The following is a 22,931-nucleotide window of genomic DNA, read 5'->3' as shown; positions in this document are numbered from 1 at the left end:
AAAAAATAGAAGAAATCCTATTTGAGACGCCATAAATCAGATAAAGACAAAAATAGTGTATGATCTCATTTACATGTGGAACCTAGAAACAAAATCAAACAAAACCAGAATTCTGAGATACAGAGAACAGGTTAATGGTTGCTAGGGGCAGGTGGAGGTAGAGGGTGAACTGGATGAACATGGTCCAAAGACTCCTTTTCAGTTATAAGACGTATACGTTCTGAGGATGTCATGCACAGCAGGGTGACTATGATTAATAATACTGTCCTGTGTATTTGAAAGTTGCTAAGAGAGTAGATCTTAAAAGTTCTCATCACAGAAAAAAATGTTATCACCATGTGTGGCGATGGATGTTAACTAAACTTATTGTGGTAATAATTTCACAATGTACACGATATATCAAGTCACTATGTTGTGCACTTAAACTAATACAACGTTATACGTCATTTATATCTCAATTTAAAGAAGAACTGTGTTGAGCAATCCCTCACAGTAGGAAGTGGTCTCACCTCTTTGCAGAGGGCAGCATCTTTATGGTTGACAGTCACAGTTCTCTGTCACATTACTCTCTGTATCCCAGACACTTTGGATAGTTCTACTCACTACAGCATGTTTTAAATGCACGTATTTAAAATCTGATTAAGTTACAGGGTCTCATTTCCTGTTGAGTGGCCCCATTCAAAATATGTAGGTTTAGAAATGCCACAGACCTCATTGTGATGGTTCATTTCCAAGGTGTATATAAACAACAGAAACCAACCAACCTAGAAGCTCTTTGTAAAGCATCGCCATGTGGTACATAGCTCGCTGAACGCCCAAACCGCAGTGCGGTGACCTGATGCCGTCCCATCCAGCTGTGTGGACACCTTTTCACCAGTCACTGTGCAAGCAAGCTCAGGTGTTGAAGACAGGTACCTGCTAATTTCCTAGCTGACATTTGGCTTTCAGTGCTGGGCTGACGGAGGGTCCATGCCAGACACCAAACTGTGTACCCTAAATTTTTATAATCAAGGTGGTGGCATTTATTAGCCAGAATGACTTGAAATTTGGAGGCAAGACACCTCAATAATATAAAACACTTTCACAAACAGGTTTGGGCCACAATTTACAATATTAATTTATTACAATACATTAAAAAAAAAACAAAAAAAACCACACTCTCCTAACAATGTTCAAGTGTATATAATACAGTCTTATTAGCTATAATCATCAGGCTAGAAAGTTCTATTTCTTTTTCATCCAGAATTTTAAATGTTGTCATTTTTATTGCTGTTATTATCATTATGATTATTTCCTCTTGATATTGAAGAACTGTTTTGGAAAATGACAGCTCGTCTTGTCTGCACTGAGGGGACCCAGTGCCTTTGCATTCATCGCTGTCAGTAATCTCTCCTGAGGAGCCCTATGACTAACCAGAGTTTGAGACTTGCTAGACCTGGCTAGTGTTGGCGCACAGCCGCGTCTCGGTTCGAGTGTGTGTAGGCAAATTGAGGGGTTAATTTTGGATTCAGCAATCCGCACCTTATTTCAAGGGAGTAGCATACGCTCTGGAAAGGTGTCTCATGGTGCCATGTACATAGCAGGTGCACGATAAAAACTTGGCTGGTGACTATTTTAAGTAGGGTTAGAATAGCAAACCTTTGCAGTCATCTTTGACTCATACTTTTTTACTCTGAGCCCAAAACAACGTGTGGCTTTCAGGACCCAAAATATTCTTAAACATACACTTATCTATTATTGGAATAAAATAGAAGTTGTCATTATTATATTTGTTATTACTTTCAGACTGGAGCCATAACCTGTGGCTGTTACTGCTTAATGTCAAATCCGCAAGGAGATGTTTCTCTTCTTATGTAAACTTACCTCCCCAAAGAGGATTGGAGTCTGACCTCCCCAGAGGCGCGGTTTTCTGTTGGTTGGTTTGTTCGTTTTTGATAAGGTTGGAGGATAAGAATTGAGCATTCTCGCTTACTTACTTTCTGCCTTCCCTCATTACTCATCAGCACGGGGATTGTGCTGGCCCCTTTCTGTCTCGCCTGTGGTTGAATCTTCAAAGCTCTCAGATTCTCCTTTCAAATTGGCATGTGCCTTTGAATATTAGTGTTCATCATCTCCCCGCAAAATACATACTTTTTTTTTTCCTTTTCTGGGTTGGATGCTACTTGACCGTTGAGACCAGGATTCTGTCGTGAAGAGCGAACTGACTCAGATGGAAACGGACCCCTCGAAGCCTTCTCCCTCTGCTCACTGCCTGTGCAGACCCGGAGGTTCACCCCTGGTCTGGGACAGGCGACACCAACGCCTGCGTCTCTGTCTCTCTGCGGAGGAGGGCGGGGTCGGTTTCCAGGAGGGTGGCCGTGGGCAGTGCAGATTCAGAAATAGACGCTTGTGTCCTCCCTTTTTAATATGGGGATTTCGTGAGAATGCCGAAGAATTAGCACCGCTAGTCGGTGAGAGTCCTTCCTGCAGGCAGAGGGGAAAATGAGCTGAACACGTGTTCCTATCATCCATACGAGCACTAATTATTGAAAATGAAATGCCATGAGGAGGAGCTTCATCAGGAATGCCTCCTGCCATGGGTGGGGTGAGCTGGAGCTGATGGGAATGATCTTTCCCGGAGCTACAGATGGGTCCCCCACTGCTCCATCACCAACCACCCAAAACAGAGCCAGCAACAGCCGGCTGACTGCGCCCCTGCTGGTTGGTCAGGAATTCACCCAGGGCCTGGCAAGGGTAGTGTTTTCCTGCTATAAAGCATCCGGAGCCTCACCTGAAAAAACTGGAAGAGTAGAGTTGGGGTGATGGCTAGGGGTGGAATTAGGCCCTTTGTTGTTTTCTAAATTCCTGATATTTTGACCTCTGGGACCTTCCTGAGGCTGTAGGGACTGCCCCTCCCAGGGCAAACTAATTCCTAGAAGTGGCAGACACTTGACCTGCTCAAGAGCACCCCTTATATATGCAAACTAACCAACCCAGAGACTGTACCTCAACCACCTCCTTAGTTGGGCTCATAGTACTGGTCACTGCCCTCCTGCTCCAATCGCCCCAGGGACCGGTACCAGACAACTAGAGAGAGCCCCTGTACCCCAGAGACTGCACAAGTGATGCAAACTAGCCGATCCCAGGTCTGCTTACCTGCCTTGCCTATCCTTTCCTGCAGAAACCACAATAAAGGCTCTCGCTCGGTTTCCCGTCCCTCCCTCTGCCTCCTGGGGTACCCCTAGGGCCCCCTGCGTTGTATGGCCATGCCTCTCCTTTTGGGTATTTCTCCCTTTATGACAAGCATGTCCATGTCTGTGCGTCTTACCATACCTGATTAAAACTCATTCTGCATACATTTGAAACCAGTCTGAGTGTCTTCACGTACGTGTCTAGGTGGGCGGTGTTGCTTAGGGTCAGAATACCTCGCCCCTGCACTCTGAGCATTTGTCAGTGTGGACGCCCTCACAGCTCCACGGCTGAGGCTCTGCAGCAGGCTTCCTGCGAGAGCGAGGCAGGAGGGCACGGCCTTTTATGACCTAGGCATGGAAGTCACGCTTCTGTCATACTGTATCAATTAAAGAGGGTACCAAGGTCCACCCAGGTACAAGGGGAGGGGAACACAGACTTCACCACTAGGTGGGAAAAGTGTTCAAGTCACCATGGGTGTAAAGAGCATGTGGAATGACAGGTGTTATAGTGGTCATCCTGGAAGTTACAGTCTGCCTGGAAGTTACGTTCGCTCCATGCATCTCTCCTGAGAGGCCATGGGGACCATCTCCCAGGGAGGGGAACAGACAGGACCAGCATACACTGGAGGCACGCGAGACCCAGTGTGTCGTGGATAAGAACTCTGGAGTCGCCCTGGCTGGTTTGGCTCAGTGGTTGGAGCGTCGGCCTGCGGTACAGAGAGACCTGGGTTCGGTTCCCGCTAAGGGCATGTACCTCGGTTGCAGTTTGTCCCGGCCCTGGTTGGTCGTGCGGGTGGCAGCCACTCGATGTGTCCCTTCACATTGATGTTTCTCTCTCTCTCTCTTCCTCTCTCCCCCTCCCGCTCTATCTGAACAAAAAATGGAAAAATGTCCTCGGGTGAGGATAAAAAAAAGAAGAACTCTGGAGTCGAAAAAGAGTATATGCCATTCTGTCTCTATGCCACTGGGGAACACATTGACCTCCCCGAGCCTCAGTATTCTCTTCTAGAAAATGGGCTTATTCGCCGCACCCTTCTCATTGGGGTGTAGTGAAGATTAAATGAGGTCTCTCAGGCAAAGCATGTAGTGTAACATCTCACAAATGTGAATGTGTGATCTCGTCACTGGGCTGGTTGATGTTGCCTCTGTACTTTGTATCTTGTAAGACTTGCACTTTGAAGGGCAGGAAGCAAGGTCATATTTGGTGAAGATGTGATAAGGTATAGGTTTGTTTTAAGTAAAAATCACTCTGAGCCCAGTCGGTGTGGCTCAGTGGTTGAGCATCAACCCATGCACCAAGAGGGCACTGGTTCGATTCCCGGTCAGGGCACATGCCCAGGTTGTGGGCCCCATCCCCAGTGGGGGGGCATGCAGGAGGCGGCCAGTCGATGTTTTCGCTCATCGATGTTTCTCTCTCCCTCTCCCTTTCTCTCTGTCTAAACAATAAAGAAAACAATTTTTTTAAAAGTTACTCTGAGTGGAAAAGTGTGCACAGTGCTTGGACTCACCTGCTAGCCTTGTATTTACTAGCTTTGGAGTCTCAGAAAGCCAACTACCTGGGCTTCCTTTTCTGTAAGATGTAACCAATAGTTGCTCCCTGTCCTCTTATCCCCCAATGAACTCTGGACCTAGAAACAATTTGTAAATTGTTCTACACTTGTTTTATGATTATGCTATGAAGACATGGGAATCTTAGTACAACAAAGGCCACAAGACTGAAAGTGTAGGTGAGAACCAAGAGCTCAGATGGACACTGACTTGGGGCCAAGAGCTGCTCTGAGCACTTGACTGGATTCAGGATGAACCCTCTTGATATCTCTGTAGGTGCCGTTCTCATTCAAAGCCATATTTAGGTGGGAGAGCATGGAGGATAAGGTATCAAAGGCTACACAGCTCTTGAGGGACAGAGTCTGGATTTGAACTCAAGCCCTCAGGTCCCACAGCCCACCCTTTACCTTCTGAACCACAGCCTCTGATCCTGAAAAGCCACCCGAACCTGGTCGTCGGTTGGGCTTCTTACAGAAAAATGCACTGGCAAGAGCTGGGCTTTGTCAACGTTGTGAGTTAGCTCCTGCTACCTGAGAGCAACCCGGTAGGTCTTAGAAGAGTGGGGATGCTTCCTTCATGGACAAAGAACTTGAGTGTGCCTCCTGGGGCCACAGGAGGGAGTCAGGGGCATGTTCCTTTTCAGCAGCAGGATGGATGACAAATGGGCGGGGTCTGCTGATTTCTTACCTAGCTTTATTTCATGACAGCAAGCCATGATCTGTCCCTCTGTGTCAGCATTCAAGGATGAAATGGGTTCAAAGCCATAGGGCGTCCTGTCTGCTCCATGTTTGTTGAATGGGTGGGTATTTTAATTGCAAGGGAAGTTATTTGATTCATGATTTTGGAAGGAGTTAAAATGTGTGACTTCTCAGTGTGTTTTATGGAGAGATGGTGTGAGGAGACTGACTATGTGGACAAGTTGTCCTACTAAATGTAATAATAATTGATGAGCCATTATTGAGTGTTGGCTTTGTTCTGGGTACTGAACCACACACATGGCAGGTAACAAAGTCAATCCTTACAACCACCCGAGGTGGGTGCTATGGATCCCGTTTCACAGAAAGAGAGCTGAAGCTCACAGCTGTGGCTGGACCTAGTCACCGTGCTATACTGACTCCTCATGTCGTGATAGAGCAGGCTACTGATCTGTGGAACCCTGACAGTTAGGAGAATTCTGGGTTTGAGTGTTCAGCTTGAGAGACTTGCCCAAGTGACTTCGATAGCCTTCAGATTTTTATCAGAAGCTTGTTTGGTGGTACAGAATTGGAATAATGATCCTGGAAGTGAACTTGTCGCCATGGAGCAGACAGTTCAGTGGAGTGTACATAAGCAACAACCAAAAGTACAACCTAGGAGAACTCGTTTCTCTTCACTTTAAGTGAGCAAGTGAGCCCTCAGGTGTCACCAGGAGACTGACTCTGTCTGCCTGAAAGGGGACTGTCTGTGCTTCATAAAGAGGTCTTAACATTGCTAAAGCTTCTTTTCAATATACAAGTGTATCGTGTTCCAGAATATCAGGCATTTGCTCGAATCTCAGATAGAACGAGAGGGATAGAGGGAGGAAGAGACAGAAAGAAACATTGATATGAGAGAGACATATCAACCGGCTTCCATCCACAAGACCCCAACCGGGGCCGGGGATATACTGCAACCGATGTATGTGCCCTTAGTGGGAACCGAACCCGGGACTCTCTGGTCCATGGGCTGACCCTCTAACCACTGAGCCAAAGCAGCCAGTGCCAGCTTGTTGATTAAAAATTAGCCTGGCTGGTGTGGCTCAGTGGTTGAGCATTGACCCGTGCACCCAGAGGCCACTGGTTCAATTACTGGTAAGCGGCACATGCCAAGGTTGTGGCCGTGATCCCCAGTGGGGGGCATGCAGGAGGCGGCCAACTGATGCTCTCTCTCATTGATGTTTCTATCTTTCTCTCCCTCTCCCGTCCTCTCTCTCTAAACATCAATAAAGAAAAAAAAAGTTTTCTTAAATAAATTATTTATTTATTTTTTGGTGACACTTCTAATTTTATTTTTTTAATTAAGTTTGTTGGGGTGGCATTGGTTAATAAGCTTATATAGATTTCAAATGTACATTTCTATGATACATGATCTGCATATTACACACAGTACATTTTATTTTTCAATTATAATTTATATTCAATATTATTTTGTATTAGTTTCAGGAATACAGCATAGTGGTTAGATAACCATCTACTTTACAAAGTGTTCCTCCCCGTATTCCCAGTACCCACCTGGGCGCATACATAGTTACTACAATATTACTGACTACATTCCCTCTGCTGTGCTTGATGTCCCTGGGACTTGAGGATTTTTTAAAGTTCCCTTGTTTAGGTCAAGCATTGCTCCGTGTCTTACACTAAATTTGAGCTTTTTCATCGTCGACAGAGTGTAGATTATTTTAAAATACAGAATTGTAGGACATGAGCTTGGGAGGAAACTTATAAGCACCAAGGGCTAAGGGCTGTCTGTCGATGGGACTGGGTCATCCTGTGGGTCAGACGACAGGCGTGGCCTCGGGCATTGAGGCTGCTGGGTGCCTTTCGTGCATGTGAAGATCTGTGTAGCATAATAATTTTAAAAGGGATGAAGTTATTGCTGTTGAACATCATAATCAAACTTCATGAAAATCATTTCCTTCGTCTTAAAAAAAATAACGGCGTTTGGTCAAAGGTAGAATTCTCAGGTCAGCTAATCAGCTATGTGATCTGGTGTGACAAATGTGGTCGTGTCACCGACGCATAGTCTGATTTTTAAAATCATTTAAAAAACATCTTGTCAGGCAAGGAAATAGCGTAGGGAAAGGCAATTTCTAGTCCAATTCAAAGCTTATTTAAAATTCTACATGGCTGTTTCTGGAGAAAATTGCTGACTAGTTGCAGTTTTCCTCTGCTCGCTGGGTTCTCCTATTGGTTCCATTGTAATTAGAAAAATGTGAAGAATTTTCGTTGATGACACCCCCACAAAACACGATCCACTGACTTCATCTCATGGTGCCTGTCTTCCTCTGGGGCATAGGTCTGTCCTGTCCACCATAAATTGCAGCTCTGGCCTTTGGGATAACTGCACCTTGCACGGTTTCATGCAAGAAAATACCCGAGATGGACAAACCAGCGGATAGCATGTCTCTCTACCCTCGAAGGCTTGTTAAGTCCTGGAATTTTGCAGAACACCTGCTCACGCTGTTCACGCCTTACCTGCTGGGACTCCCCTGGTGGCAGGCCAGTCAGTGGCAGAGGCTGTGATATGGACGAAGTGCAGACATTCGTCATTAGTGTTTCTTCGGTGATCTCATTAGAAGCAACTGTTTGAGCAGTGCCCATGTCTTATTTGCAGCTGTGGGATCACATTTCTGGAAGCACGTGTTGGCTCCAGGAAAGGCCAAGTACGTCCTGCATGTGGAATGTGGCGTCTCTGCTTTCGTGATACCTTTAGCTGCCGCTAGCGCCTGCCACCCTCCTACCCCCAGTCCATATGCAGGATGAGCTGAGCCCAGCTTTCTGCCTGATAAAGAGAAATGTTAGGCTCCTCAGGACTAGTCTCCCGACATTTGGGACCTTTGTCATTTAATCCCATTGGAAATGTTACCCCAGAGCTTTCAATAAATCTTAAAGATCGAGACTGATAAACAGTTGCCTTGGACAGACCAGACCAGACAGCTGCGACTTCCCCAGCTCCTGTGGGGAACATCGGTGCATGTGTTTCTCCTCACTAAAAAGTAAATGCTCTAAAGATAGGTTCGGTGTCTACTCCATCTGGGCGGGCCCTCCCCAGCACACAGCAGGAGGGTAATAAGTGATTGGTAAGTGGACTTCATGTCATTTGGGAACTTTGATCCTTTTAAACTGGTTCCTTCAATCCTTTTTCTTTCATTTATTTAACAAAAATGTATCATGAAATTATCTAATTGTTGGATCAAAAAGCAGTGGTACATTTACACAATGAAATACTACTCAGCCGTGACATAGAAGGAAATCTTACCCTTTGCAACAGCATAGATGGATCTGGAGAGTATTATGCTAAGTGAAATAAGCCAGTCAGAGAAAGACAAATACCATATGATCTCACTCATATGTGGAATCTAATGAACAAAAATTAACTAACCAACAAAATAGAAACCGACTCATAGATTCAGAAAACAGACTGACAACTGTCAGAGGGGAGGAGGTTTGGGGGGCTGGGTGAAAAAGGTGAAGGGATTAAGACAAAAATACTCATACAGGCAACCGTATGGTGATCACAGGAGGGAATGGGGGTGGAGGGAGGTAGAAGAGGGTAAGAGGGAATAAGTCGTGATGGAAAGAGACTTGACTTTGAATTTTGAAACCAATACAATATACAGATGATGTAGTATAGAACTGAACACTTGAAACCTATATAATTTTGTTAACCAATGTCACTCCAATTAAAAAACAAAAAGAAGTTCACTAATGTCGAGGAACTGCAAATCAAAACCACAGTGAGTTACCACCTCAAACCTCTTAGGATGACCATTATTAAGAAATAAGAGATGCCCTGGCCAGTTTGGCTCAGCAGTTAGAGCATCGGTCCATGGACCAATGAGTCTCGGGTTCAATTACGGTCAAGGGCACCTACCTCGATTGCGGTTTGTCCCCAGCCCTGGTTGGGTTGTGCGGGAGGCAACCAGTCAATATGTCCCTCTCTCTCTCTCTCCCCCTTCCTTCCTTCCTCCCTCCCTCCCACTGTATCTGAATGTAAATAGAAAAATATCCTCGTGTAAGGATTAAAAAAAAAAAGAAAGAGAAATAACAAGTGTCAGTGAGGATGTGGACAAAAGGGAACTCTGGTGCACTGTTGGTGGAAATGTAACATGATACACCCATTATGGAAAACATAGAGGGTCCTCAAAAAATTAAAACTGGAACTACCACCTGATCCAGTGCCATTTCTGGGAGCATATCCCAAAGAACTGAAATCAGGATCTTGAAGAGATACCCGTACTTCCATGCTGTTTGCAGCTTTATTCATAATAGCCAAGATATGGAACAGCCCAAGTGCCCATTGCTGGATTAATGGGTAAAGAAAAGATGGTGTACACATACGGTGGGAGATTAATAACCTTTAACAAACACGAAACTCCTGCCATTTGCAACAACATAGATGGACCCGCAGAACATTATACTCAGTAAAATAAGCCAGGTACAGAAAGATACATACTGCATCATCTTACTTACATATAGAATCAAAAATAGTTGAGTTCATAGAAACAAAGAGTAGAATGGTGGTTGCCGGGACTTGGGTGGGGTGGAAACGGGAGGTGGTGGTCCAAGGGTACAAAGTGTTGAAGGAGATAAGATCCACCACACAACATGCCTGAGGTAACAATACTGTAATGTATACTTAAAATGTGCTAAGTGGTACATCTTATCTTGTGTTCTTACCACATTAATGTAAATGGTAATAATGCTAATTACAGTATGAAGGGATGGGAGGAAACTTTGGGAGGTGATGGATATGTTTATGGCCTTGATGGTGGTAATGGTTTCATGGGTGTGTACTTATCTTAAACCTCACTGAGTTATATACTTTAGATATTTGCAGTGTTTTACATGTCAATCATATTTTTTTATTCTCACCGGAGGATATTTTTCCATTTTTATTTTGAGATAGAGTAGAAAGGAGGCAGAGAGAGAGAAACATTGATGTGAGAGGGGCACATCGACTCATTGCCTCCTGCATGACCCCAACCAGGGCGAGGACCAAACCACAAATGAGTATGTGCCCTCGACTAGAATCGAACCCATGACTCTTTGATTCACAGCCCAACACTCCAACCACTGAGCCAAACCGGCCAGGGCTGTCAATCATATTTTAATAGTAGTTTGAAAAATAATATAAAGAAATAGGAGCAAAACAACAACAACAACAGCAAACCCACCAAGACCTTATCCTGTGCCAGGCTCTTGGCAAGGCAGTGAGGATGCAGTGAAAAGCAAGACAGAGTCCCTGCCCCTGTGGCAGAATTTCACAGCATCTCTGAAAAATGGATTGCTGTGTGAGAACTTGACTTGAAGCCCCTGGCAGAGGAGGAATGCAGAAATGTTTGCACTTCTTTCTGAAATTCATTCTTCTTGAGATAGACGGGCAAACTTCCTGCCACTTCACAAATAATAAGTCAATTTAAATGACACCATAGACAAGCAACCCAAACTCACTGCCGTGTCCTACCTGGTAACCAGGCTCTCCCCTAACCTCCGTGGCACCCACGGTAAAATGCACACGGGGGCTCGCCTTCTAGGGGTGTAAAGATAGACCAAGGGAACCCATCGCTGGAGTATGCGCTGTCTTCCTACCTTGACAACATTACTCTATAATGACTTGAAGGGCCAGGTGTAAGTGTAGGGTTCTTGACTCCTTGGAGTTTGGAGCCTGAACATGGAGGTGCATGGCTGCCTCCGCCCTGGCCACAGGCTACTCTTTTCACCTTGGGGACATCCCACACTGTGAGGGGCCTTGGGCATCTGCGGGAGGACGCAGTTGGTTGTACTCTCGAGTCCCGGAGCGGGAGTCACTGGGCGTCTCGCAGGCGCACAGGGACCCCTGGCGGTCAGGAGGCAGAAGGCAGGGGGGATAAATGCAGGCCACAGACTTTGATGGGGGTTTCCTCAGGAAAGACAAGGCAGGACATGCAAGTGTAACACTGGCCACCCTGAGTAATTCCCGAGGTCTCTACGCTATAGGAGTGGCCGCCAGTGGCCTGCTCCCCGGCTCTGGGATGACTCGGGACATAGTGTGTAAGAGTCAGACAAGGAGGTGTCTGGGGTATAGACAGGACTGGTTGGTTTGCAGGTCAAAAGGTACTCCCGGCTGGGCCCTTTGCTCTCTCTTAGAGTTGACTATCCCCAGGACGAACAGTCTCTCCCAACCAGAAGTTCAAGACATTGTAATATACTCTCTCTCTACACACACACACACACACACACACACACACAGATTTACAACACATGTCTTGGGCCTACAGTTCACACAGGTAGCACGGTCCACCCTCGAAAAGATAACCCTGGGCAAGAGGCCAGCAGCACAGCCTGGGCAACACATGGGGCACATTTGGGCAGACAGCTCTGGGACCCCGACTGTAGAGCCGAGTTCACAAGGCCCCGGGCCTGAGGAAGGTCCTGGGCCCTGGGGGGCACATGCCTGACCCTGTGGAAAGTGTGTGCTTGGAAGAGGGCCAAGCGGAGGACCTCCAGAGCCCGAGGCACCTCCTTCCCTGTTGGAAGGGAAGACCTGCCTGGAACAGTGGTTTTTATATGTAAAAAATATGATTTCTTTAATAAAGCCACATATGAAGTCTGACTGTATGAAACAAGTCCGCATACTGATGTCAGCACCAGAAGCTTAGGGTGCGCTCTGATTGGTTTTCCCCCTGGGTCCCCATTCCGCCCTCCCTCTTTCCTTTCTTCACCTTCCCCCACCCTCCAGCCCTCACCCCATCACCAAACTCAATGTCACATGTGCTTTTGGGGACCCCGAGGCAGCCTTTGGACTAGACCCATGGTTCTGGAACTTCAGCAGGGATCAGAACCGACTGGGTGGCTGATGACAGCCCAGGTCACTGCCCTCCCTCCTCCAGAGTCCCCAGTTCAGCAAGTCCGGACTGAGTAAGAGTGTGGCCGCTGCTGACCCCAGACCACACTGACAGGACCACGGTCACACACGATGCCTCACATCCGACTAGCGCCGGTTCCCACGCAAACCTTTGGTTGGCACCGTCCGAGCGATGCGCATCATTTAGACACCGTGCTGAAATGAGACAATAGGAAAGGCCTCTGTTGGCTGGACTGGAGGCTCTGCTACTTGCTGGGTATTTGACATCATTTCCAATTCCCTCTCATCGTCTGGTGTCTGGGTACAGGGACACGCACCGATGGCTGATGTAGAGATTGTCACGTGTGACTATCAGGGAGACCCTGCCTTCTCCCACCTTCTGCATTTACATCAGAAACAGCTGCTTAAACACATGATTTTTTAGTTAGAAAACAGTCTTCCAAACAAAATGCAATTGAACAGGATGGAATATTTTTTGTCACTACTTTTTGAGTCAAAAAAAAAAAAAAAAAGAGAAAGAGAGAGACTAATTTGTTTATGGGGAACTGGCTGAATTTCAAAGTCTTGTCAATGATTCATTAAAATTTTATTTTTAGAAAAAAGTGTTTTATATTCCATTGACTCATTGAGAAATGATATCATCATATTTTACTCTTATACTGTGGAGAACAATTTTGGGTCTGAATAGCATATATCTACCTCATATTCTCAATTTTGAACTGTTAATGTTTTCCATTTAAATAATATTCATGTTAATTAACAATCCAATTTCCAAATACTTATATTTTGTGAGAGGTATTACTGAATCTAATTTGCCTGAGCTGAGTATTATTTTTCGATTAGACAAATGCATTATTTTGACCAGCAATTTTATTTCTAAATGAAATATATTAAGATGAGGAATAGATGATTATGAGGAGTGAAATAGCAGGAATAACTGATTTATTTGAACTAAAATTACAAAATAAATAAATATCACATTGCCAGGACTCAGACAGAACCCCCTCTCAGGGTTGACCAGAAGGCCCACTGAGGATGAGATACTGGCTAAAAAGCACCCCAGGCAGCCTGCCAGGCCCCCTAAAAGTGTGTCCTTCTCAGGAACCCTGAGTCAGGTGAGCAGTTCTGACAGGGTTCCTTGACCTTGAGACCCAGAATGGAAAGGGATGGAGGAAGATTCTCCTGCCCTGCGGTGCGAGTGCAGGTGTGTCTCCGAGAGGTTGTGTTTTGGGGATGCTATGTCCCAGGTTGTGTTTTGGGGATGCTATATCCCATGCTCCTTCCAAGCTCCCCAACGAGAGATGCTCTCCTCCCATCCACGTCCACTTGCAGTATTTGTCGGCTCATGCCCACCGGGCTTCCGTCACACCCTTGTGGTGCCAGCCTGCCCTGCATACACCCTGCCTCACCGTGACTCTGCACTGTCCACCCCACGGTGTTCCTGCAGGGCCCACGCCTGTCGGGAGCACCCTGGAACCACCCAGAGAGCTGCTGATCTGGGGGGTCCGCAGAGGGTCTGCTCCTCCCACAGCCCCGTGGCCGAGTCTGCTGCGGGAGACCGGGCGACCACCCTTGATTTAAAAAGGCTTTACACCATCCAGCGAGAGGAAAATCCGCATTCTGGAAATTTTTTCCAGAAAAACAAAAACCCAACAGAACAATCTAGTGTCCTCCTATTTGACTTTTATTGTCTGTTTTCCTCATGCTGCCTCCCTGCTTCAAGTCCTTCCCACGGCCCTTAGAATAAACTCCGCAGCCTTTGCCCGATTCTCACCCAACACCCTCATCGTGGCATGATGACGTCATCTGGGGGCACCACTCACGTCACCCTCTCCTGACTTCCTGCCATGAGGGTTCCCTCTGCCTGGAGCACTTCCCCTTTCTGGCCAAATCCCACTCACCCCATGATTTCTCTTAAATGCCATCTCCTCTGTAGAGTTCAGTCCTGCTCCCTGGTTCCCTGTGGCTCCCTGTCAGAGTTCTGATTCTTGTCCTACATAGGTGTCACAACTCAATAGCATGTGTTCATTTGCACAATCGGTTGTTGCCCGTCTGTCTGCCCCAGCAGCCTGGAAGCTGTCTGTGCACCTTCTTCTGCGTTGGTTCCTCGCTGCAGCCCCAGCACCAAGCCACGTGCCTGGGACAAGGTATAAGCTGGATGAGTATGTGTTCAATGCAGAAAGGATGGGGTATATGTCCCTAAACCTAGGGAGTGTGAACAGAGTGTTAGATTTCATCGCATTGTTGGGAAGGGAATATAATTCCCGCCTTACCCCACCCACCGCAATCTTGAAAGGTCCTCTTTATCAGTTGTAGTGATGTGTATTTTCAGATTCCCTATCTCTCCTCCTCAGAGCTGTCTGACCTGGGCTGAGGCTGACGGAGGGTTTATGGGAAGTCAGTTACCCAGTGAGAATGGGAACTCAAAGTAGCCTTGTCCAGCGTTGGCTCCGTCTGGGCACTTTGCCGAGGTTTTTGACAAGATAAATGACTTAATGATTTCCACCGGTCCTCCTTCCAACACAGGGGGATTGATAGAGAGGTGGTCAGAGCAGCTTTTGAATTGAAATCAATACTACTTAATATCTAAATTTCATTTCAAAATGTGACCAAGGTAAGCTGGCAGATTTTTGTTGGTGGTAAAATTATTTTGAAAGTAGTGATCCTCAGGGCTCCCATAGATTTTCCAGTTCCTGTTGGGAGGGGAGGAGGGCACCTGCTGTGGGTGACCCCCCAGCTGTGGCCTTGATTTGCATATTAAAGATTGTTGTGATATTTTTCAAGTGGAAGATCAAAGTGTTAGAGTTCCATTAGTCACTATATTAGGAAAAAAAGATAGAAACGTAGATTTTTGTTTTAATTTGAAAGCAAGTGGCCTTATCTTATACTGCATGTTATTAGGGTCTCAGGGAAGTCCATTTGTGTTTTTGCATGCTTAAATAGATTAAGAAAGAAGATTAAGCAATTCTCTTGAATTAGTATCTTCAAAGAAGGAATAAATGGAAAGCATCTTAATTAGTTATGCCATCCTTATTTCAGGGTAACATGCTACTTGATATTCAAAGCTAGAGGCAAGGCGTATTTTAAAAATACACAAATATGTGTCATTCTTAAACATACTATTTGTGTTTTGGAGGTAACTTATTCCAAATGTATCCAACACTTGTAAATTGCTCCTTTATTTTTTGTTAAAAAATATGTTTGTATTGATTTTTTAAGGAGAGAGAGATAAAAACATAGATGTAAGGGAGAAACATCAATCGACTGCCTCCTGCGTGTCCCCTTCTGGAGATTGAGCCCAGAACCCGGGCATGTGCCCTGACCAGGAATCGAACTGGGACCCCTCAGTCCATGGGATGCTGCTCCATCCACTGAGCCACACCAGCTGGGCCTGGCTTCCTCCTATAATAGTACTGGTGCTACTGTTGCTACTACTGCTGCTGGTAATACTGCTACTGTTACTATTAATGGTAAAGACAATGATGATTCCTTCCAGTCATTGAACAACTGCAGTGTTCCTAGCTTTCTGTGAGGTGCTGGTCATCTGTTATCTCATTGTATAATCACAACCTCCCATCCGAGGTAAGTACTGTTCCTGTTCCTGTTGCAGCTAGGGAAACGACAGAAAGAAGTAGTCATTTTCCCCAGGTCACCCAGCCAGTTAGTGGTGGAACCCCATCTCAAAGCCAGGTGAGCTTCACCAGGAAACCTGTTAACTCCTCCGTGCTGTCTTGAACAGGAAAAGAACACTTTGGTAAAGCGAAGTTTGGTGCTAGATGTTCTTACATACTTTTCTGTCCTGCTATCTTTTCAAAGGGTTCTAACCATGGGGACGTAGTGCAGATGTGAGCTGGGTAAGGGAGCAGACCTCTTACAATAAGTGCTGTGTTCTTGGCTCCCACGGAATCCAGGTCTTCACTCTTTCCCAGATTGTACCATTTTTGCCTCTGGTTCTGTGAGCACATGGGGCTGGGAGGGCAGTCATGGCCCGGACCTGGATAGTGATAAAAGAAAAACCATTGCTTTCCAGTTGGGGAGTGACTAGGGAGTTATTGGAACCAGAGTCTAGTTAGTTGGCATTCCATTGTGGTGGGCATTAACTGGCAGGGAGCAGGGGGCTCCGACGTGGGCCGGACAGTGACCGAAGCCACTCTGAGCATAAATCTGCAGAGGGAAGAATTCACAGGTGGGTAATGGGAAATTGACTCTAGAGTTAGTGTTTCAGGAAGCAGCAGACACTGAGGACACCTGAAACATCAAGAAGGATCCTGATACCCTCTTGGCATTGACTGTGTCCAGCCACTTCCCCGTCATCCTTCCCTAATGGGCCTCTGATTGATCTCCGCTCTCCAGCCTGCATTAGGAGACTTTGGGCCAAGTCTGCCTTTTACTGAGGATATTCTAACAGAATTAAGAAAGATCTCAAGGAAGAAAATCAAATCACACTAAAATGAAAATTAGGTCGCTTTCAAGAATAGTCTTCATTTGTTTGTTTGTTTTGTGTTTTTTAACACGGGGTGGGGGGCAGCTTCTGCAACTCAAGGTCTCTTGGACTCACAGTCCAGGATGGACCATTAGGTGGCGCTCATGCCCGCCACAGATTTTTTTCTGGTCTATTAAGGGATATGATGACACAATGTTTCAGATCCTGGGTTCTAGGATTATCAGATGGACCTGGGTTTGAACTCCAGCTTCTCCATTTATTAAGGGCAAGTTATATGACCTCTGGTATCTGCACTCTCCTCCTCTATAAAGCCAGGGTCAGAGGAAGTCCTTCAGAGAGCTGTAGTGAAGATTAAATGAAGGAATGCAGACTTAACCCTCAGCACCATCTCTAGCACAGAGTAAACATTCAGTCAATGTGAGCTTCGATTGTTATTATTATCATTAGATTGTTGTTGTTGTTGGAATGAAGGATCCTTATTGATCAGGTGCAGGACCTCGGTTCATCCAGTGATCACTAATATTTCACCCCATTCTCTAAGGAAGGTCACTGACAGCATTGAGATGCATTATGGCGTTTTCTATCTTGGCATTGATTTTAAATTCAGAACCAAAGTCAAAATGACAAATCCCCTTAATTTTTTTTTCACTTGAGGTCAAAGCCCTTCTTTCATTCACTGACTTGTTCCAGCGGGGTGGACGGTTATTCTCCCAGCACTTGTAAGCTTGTTACAAACGAGTCTTCTGGTGGATTTAAGCCTCTTCCTCCCAGGAAATGAAACCTCACCACTCCACCGAGCCATGGCGTGTCTAATCATTTGCCATAGCTGAGAGCCAGAAAAATCTGGTTCTACTTGGACACTGGAAAGGAAAAAGAATTCCCCCTAACATCCACCACCTCCAGATAAAATATAAATATGTATTCCTAGAACTTCTTTTCACCTTTTGGTGTGGGCTGCGTTGCCTGATTTGGGTGGGGGGTGGGATATGTACATATATATGAATGGCTTCTATTTTATTTTAGGCTTTCAAATGGGGATCTGCTCTAGGGTGTCGTTTCACATTCGTCCAGCTGAGGGGTTCTCAAACTTGCTATACAGCCACCAGAATAAGTTCTGACACTCTCCCCCCAAGAGCCAAGTTCCTCTTCCCAGCTTCTGGCGGTGGCCTCATAGTGGATCAAGGGTTCGCCCTACTCCAGTGTGACCTCCCTTTAACTGATTCCATCTGCAGTGACCTTCTTTCCAAGTAAGATCACATTCTGAGGGGCGTTCGGACTTCAACATAGCATTGTGGGAAACTCAGTTTATCCCATAACAACTCTCTTACTTGTTCCCTTATTAATGAGTTAAATAAAATCTTTAACATATGCTCACTCTATATTTATATGGGTCATATTTCTAACGTTGGAAATTACGCCATTTTTAGAGGGATCTGAGGTTAATGAGAAAGCTGGGATGGAGGGCAGGTGTGAGATCAGTCTGAAACACTCGTGGAGGTTGGATCTCCGGACGGTGGCGGGAAAGAAGAAAGAGGTGTCTGCAATCCACTGCCAGCGCAACTGAGCAGGAGGGGGAAGGTGTGTTTGCTGGTATCACGCTTACCTTCCCTCCTGGGAAACACCTACAGACCCCAGGATGGAGCTTTAACACCATCGTTAGGTTATTACATGAGTTTAATGTAAGTGTGTGGACCTTTTCACAGGTGAAATGACCCTGTGGGTTCCAAACAGTGAGCTCACAAATTGTGGGGCCTTGCCCAATCGCCCTGCCTGCCGGCCCTCCACTCCCCACGGCTGGGAAGGCCAGTCTAGCTTGGTCTCAGTCACACCTGCACCTATGCAGGACCTTGGCCAGAGGGCTGAGTTATTTCCTTGCCACTGCCCCACACTTCTCATGACTGAGACTTTCAGTTTCATCCTTGGCCTTCTGGCTCAGATCTTTGGGGATGTTAATCCTTGTGTTCTTTAGTCCCCCCGGTCCCATTCACAGATCTCCCAGATGTTCACTACCAGTACAATGTTCCGCACCTTAGACACAATAACCATTTGAACAAAGGGACTGGTCCAGATGCTGCTAACAATCCACTTACTTTTTTAGACTCTCCGTAATAGATCTTTAAGAATTGCCAGCTTCTCCTTGGCAGGATTTTAATGTTCTCATTGGACTGGCCCAGTGGATTCTCTGAGTTATGGATCTGACACCTTTTTGAACTTTTGAGTCGTGGTCTATAGACCAGCAACATCTGCATTGTTGATCTACTACCTTTGAAATGAACATCCTAAGCCATCTCTAAATAGGAGTGTGTATTTATAGAAGGCCAGGAATCAGGATGGACAAAACGGCCTGTTTCCTTACAGATGCAGAGAATTTTTCCTCTTTAATGATCTTGCTTTGCTTAAATCCAAATATTTTACTCTTTGGTCCACTTAGAAGCTTGATGAGATAGTTAATTAGACACACATATAATATTATAGACTCTGGGAGATTTAATTAAAATGTGCTAATGTGTAAAATCAAATGTGCATCAATGGTTTCTTAATCTTCCCTGAGTTCAGATGGAATAAATAAATGGTACTTACCATAACTTTGGGGCTGTAGAAATTCTACACAAAGTAGCAATTAGATTCTCTGTTTATTACATATTATCTTAATCTTCAGGTTAAGATTTAACAGTTGGAAGTCTAATACAGTAATTATTTTGTGGCTTTTGACAGACTAAATATGTATAAAATTGTAATTCAGTGTGAGAGTATGCCCAACAGCGGTTAGCATGTCGAAACATGTTAGGCAGCTCTTACAACCTGTTTGTGTTATAACCCAGTTAATGTGTGGATTAACTTTATAAACATATATTTTACACAGTGTGTAATCAAATGTGAAACTGAAATAACTTTTCAGACAGTTGATGTCTAGTGAATCTAGGTGATTATAATATCTAGTCAACATTATCTTTTATTTATTTATTTAGTTAATCCTCACATGAGGATTAGAGAAAGATACTCAAAGTTGAATGATTAAGAGTATGCATTTTTCCCATGGTGGCTTATTTTTTTATTTTTTTTGAGAGAGATTTAAAGTACGGATGAAGAAAGAGAGAGAAGGACATTAATTTGTTTGGGGAATCTACGCTATTCTATGTTGAACTGGACCCTTCACATGTTTAGGTTCTTATAATGGCTGGCAGGCTTTCTTATCCATGTTGGCTCTGATCTGCTAAAGACGCCACGCTGTGCTCGCTTTCAGCCACCCCTGCCTCACAGAGCAGGCATGCTCCCTACCACTGGCTCCCGCTGGACTCCATGACCTAGAACCGAGCTGGCGAGCCAACCCTTCCATCTGCGCAGCGGGCCACCTGTGTGATTTAATGTAACTACACACTAGGAATGTACAGGGGACTTGCAAGGGACCCCTTTCTAGTGTATCATACTGGGTGGGAGTACCAGAGCCCCTACCCATTTGAAGACCTCAACTTACCTAAGTCACCTCCTACCTCAAGGGGCAGAATTGAATTATTAAGGCGGAGACAATGTCCTATAGACAATAAAATATTCATTCACTACATGGACCTTTGCAGAAAAAGTGTGCCCACCCTGTCTATACCATGGGAAATGTATGTATGTTGATCCTCTAGACGTAGTGTTTGATACACTGAATGAAAAGTGATTTACGTAATTCTATTTTTAAATGTTAATTCTGAATAATGCATAGGTCATCCTCTGCATCTTTCACCAAGCACATGCTTTGGGCAGAATGGGAAAAGGGAAACATACATAGGAAGGGAGAGGTCAAGAGCATTTTAATGACTTTTACTCTAGCTCAATGATTAAGTGTCGACTGAGTACTACTTTAGGAACTCGGGGGAGGAAAGCTATGTCATAGTCAACTGTATATGTTATAAAAACTGTATATATTCCATACTTTTATTTATACATTTGTATCTAATTTCTGTTTGTTCCTATTACCATGGATCTCTAGGTGGCATATGCTCTTTTGGCAGATAACTATATTATTAATTTATTTTAATTGCTTTATTTTATAAAATTTATTCTGACAATAAAATTATACAGGTTTCAAGTGTACAATTCTATAATTCATCATCTGTAAATAGAATTCATTGTTATTTATTTATTTTTAATATGTTCTTATTGATTTTTTAGAAAAAAAGGAAGGGAGAAAGAGAGAGAAACATAGATCGGTTGCCTCCTGCACGGCCCCTACTGGGGATCGAATCTGCAACTGAGGCATGTGCCCTGACCTGGAATCAAATCGGGACCTCTCAGTCTATGGGACTATGACGCTTAATCCACTGAGCCACCTCGGCTAGGCTGAATTCATTTTTAAATCAAATAGGCAGTATAGTAACAAAGTTATGTCTATCTACCTACCCATCTACCTCTCTGTTTTGTCTAAGTTTTACACTTGTTTTGGTTGACAGTATATCATGAGTATTTTTCTTATCATTCAGATCCATTAAAGCTACATTTTTAATGGCTTCATAGCATTTCCTTATGGCTATACAGTGCTGGTCCATTGCCCTACAGCTGGACAACTAGGTGTTTTTTAAACGTTGCTATTTACTTCCAGGTTTAATTTAAAATAAAAATGAGATTAGAAAGTTTTGAAGCTTTGGGTACATATTGTCGGATTTTACTCAAGAGTCTCTGTATCAGCTCTTCTTGCATAAGTGTTTTTAGAGCGAGACACTATTAGTTTTTTCTGTCAAATTTTTGCCAATTTAATAACGCAATTTGTTATTTACCCTCAATTTTATTTATGTTTTTAAAAAATATATAGCAATCTTTCATTTCTATGTCAGAATAATTAGGATTTTTCTTAATAGTTTTATCATTGGTCTTTATTCTTCAAAAGACATTCTTAATGATTAAGGTAGAGATTTCCTCTTTAGTGTTTTTTTCCATTGCATGTGTGTGTTTTTTCATTTGTTTATGTTCACTTATTTATACCTGAAATATGTTTTGGTTAATTTATGAGGTAAGGGTCTACTTTGATATATTTTCTCTAATAGTTATAAAACAATTGCAGCATTACTTATATGCGTTTTTGCCAAGAGAAATTCCAACTTGAACACATGTAATTATGGTGTCTCTTTTGGGCCTTTAGTTCTCTTTCTTTGATCTGTTCATCAGTCCTTGAAGTAGAACGACACTGTAATTTTTAAAAACTTTATAACCAGGTTCAGTGTCTGCTGGAGCCGGACTCTACTTGTTACTCTGTTCTTTCCACATCTCCTTGGCTTGTCTTACTGTTTATTTCCTCCAGTGAAACACAGCATCCTTTTCTTAAAGTTCATTTGAAATCACTTTAAATCTACAGAAAGCTGTAAGAGTACTATGCAGAACTCCCTTATAGTCTTCACCCAGATTCAATTTTCTTTAACATTTGCCGTGATTGTTTTATCATCCACATGTGTGTATTATTTATATTTTATTTGAGAAAATAACGTGATTTATTTTTATCATTATTTATATTTTTCACAGAAGAACAGATTGCGTCCACCACATCCATCACAACCATAGGGCAATGCTTACTTCCTAAGAACAAAGATTTTCTCTTATGTAGTCATAGTGTATATTTTATAACTTCAGAAACATTCATAGTTATATAATATTTTTATGTAATCTACAGGTCATATATCCATTTTTTCCAATTTGTCTAATATTGTCTCCTTAGAGACAATACATATTTATGGGATTTTTCCTCCAGTAGAGGATCTAGTCTACCAGAGGATCTGATATTTGTCCTGTCTCTTTAGTCTCCTTCAGTGTAGAACAGTGCCTTGGCCTTTCTTTGTGTTTTGTGATATTGTTATTTTTGACAGATACAGGCTAGTTCTTTTTATAGTATTTTGAATTTGGGGTATGAAGATGGTTCTTTCTAAGGAAGATTCAGGGTTTGCATTTCCAGTGAGAACACCATGTAAGTAATGTCTTCTTCCTAGTGTATCTCATCTGGGGGCACAGGATATCCACCTGCCCTTCCTGCACAACATTGATGGTGGCATCAGTTAGGGTATTGCTCCACTGAACAGTCAGTAGTTTTCCCCTTGCAGCTAAAAAGCAATTTTTAATTTTTCTTTATTGATTTTTGGAGAGAGAGAGAGAGAGACACTGATGAGAGAGAACATTGATTGACCGCCTCCTGCATGGGTCGATGCTCAACCACT

Source organism: Molossus molossus, unplaced genomic scaffold, assembly GCF_014108415.1.
Source record: "Molossus molossus isolate mMolMol1 unplaced genomic scaffold, mMolMol1.p scaffold_m16_p_4, whole genome shotgun sequence".
Taxonomy (NCBI): Eukaryota; Metazoa; Chordata; class Mammalia; order Chiroptera; family Molossidae; genus Molossus; species Molossus molossus.
This window is presented reverse-complemented; position numbering follows the sequence as displayed.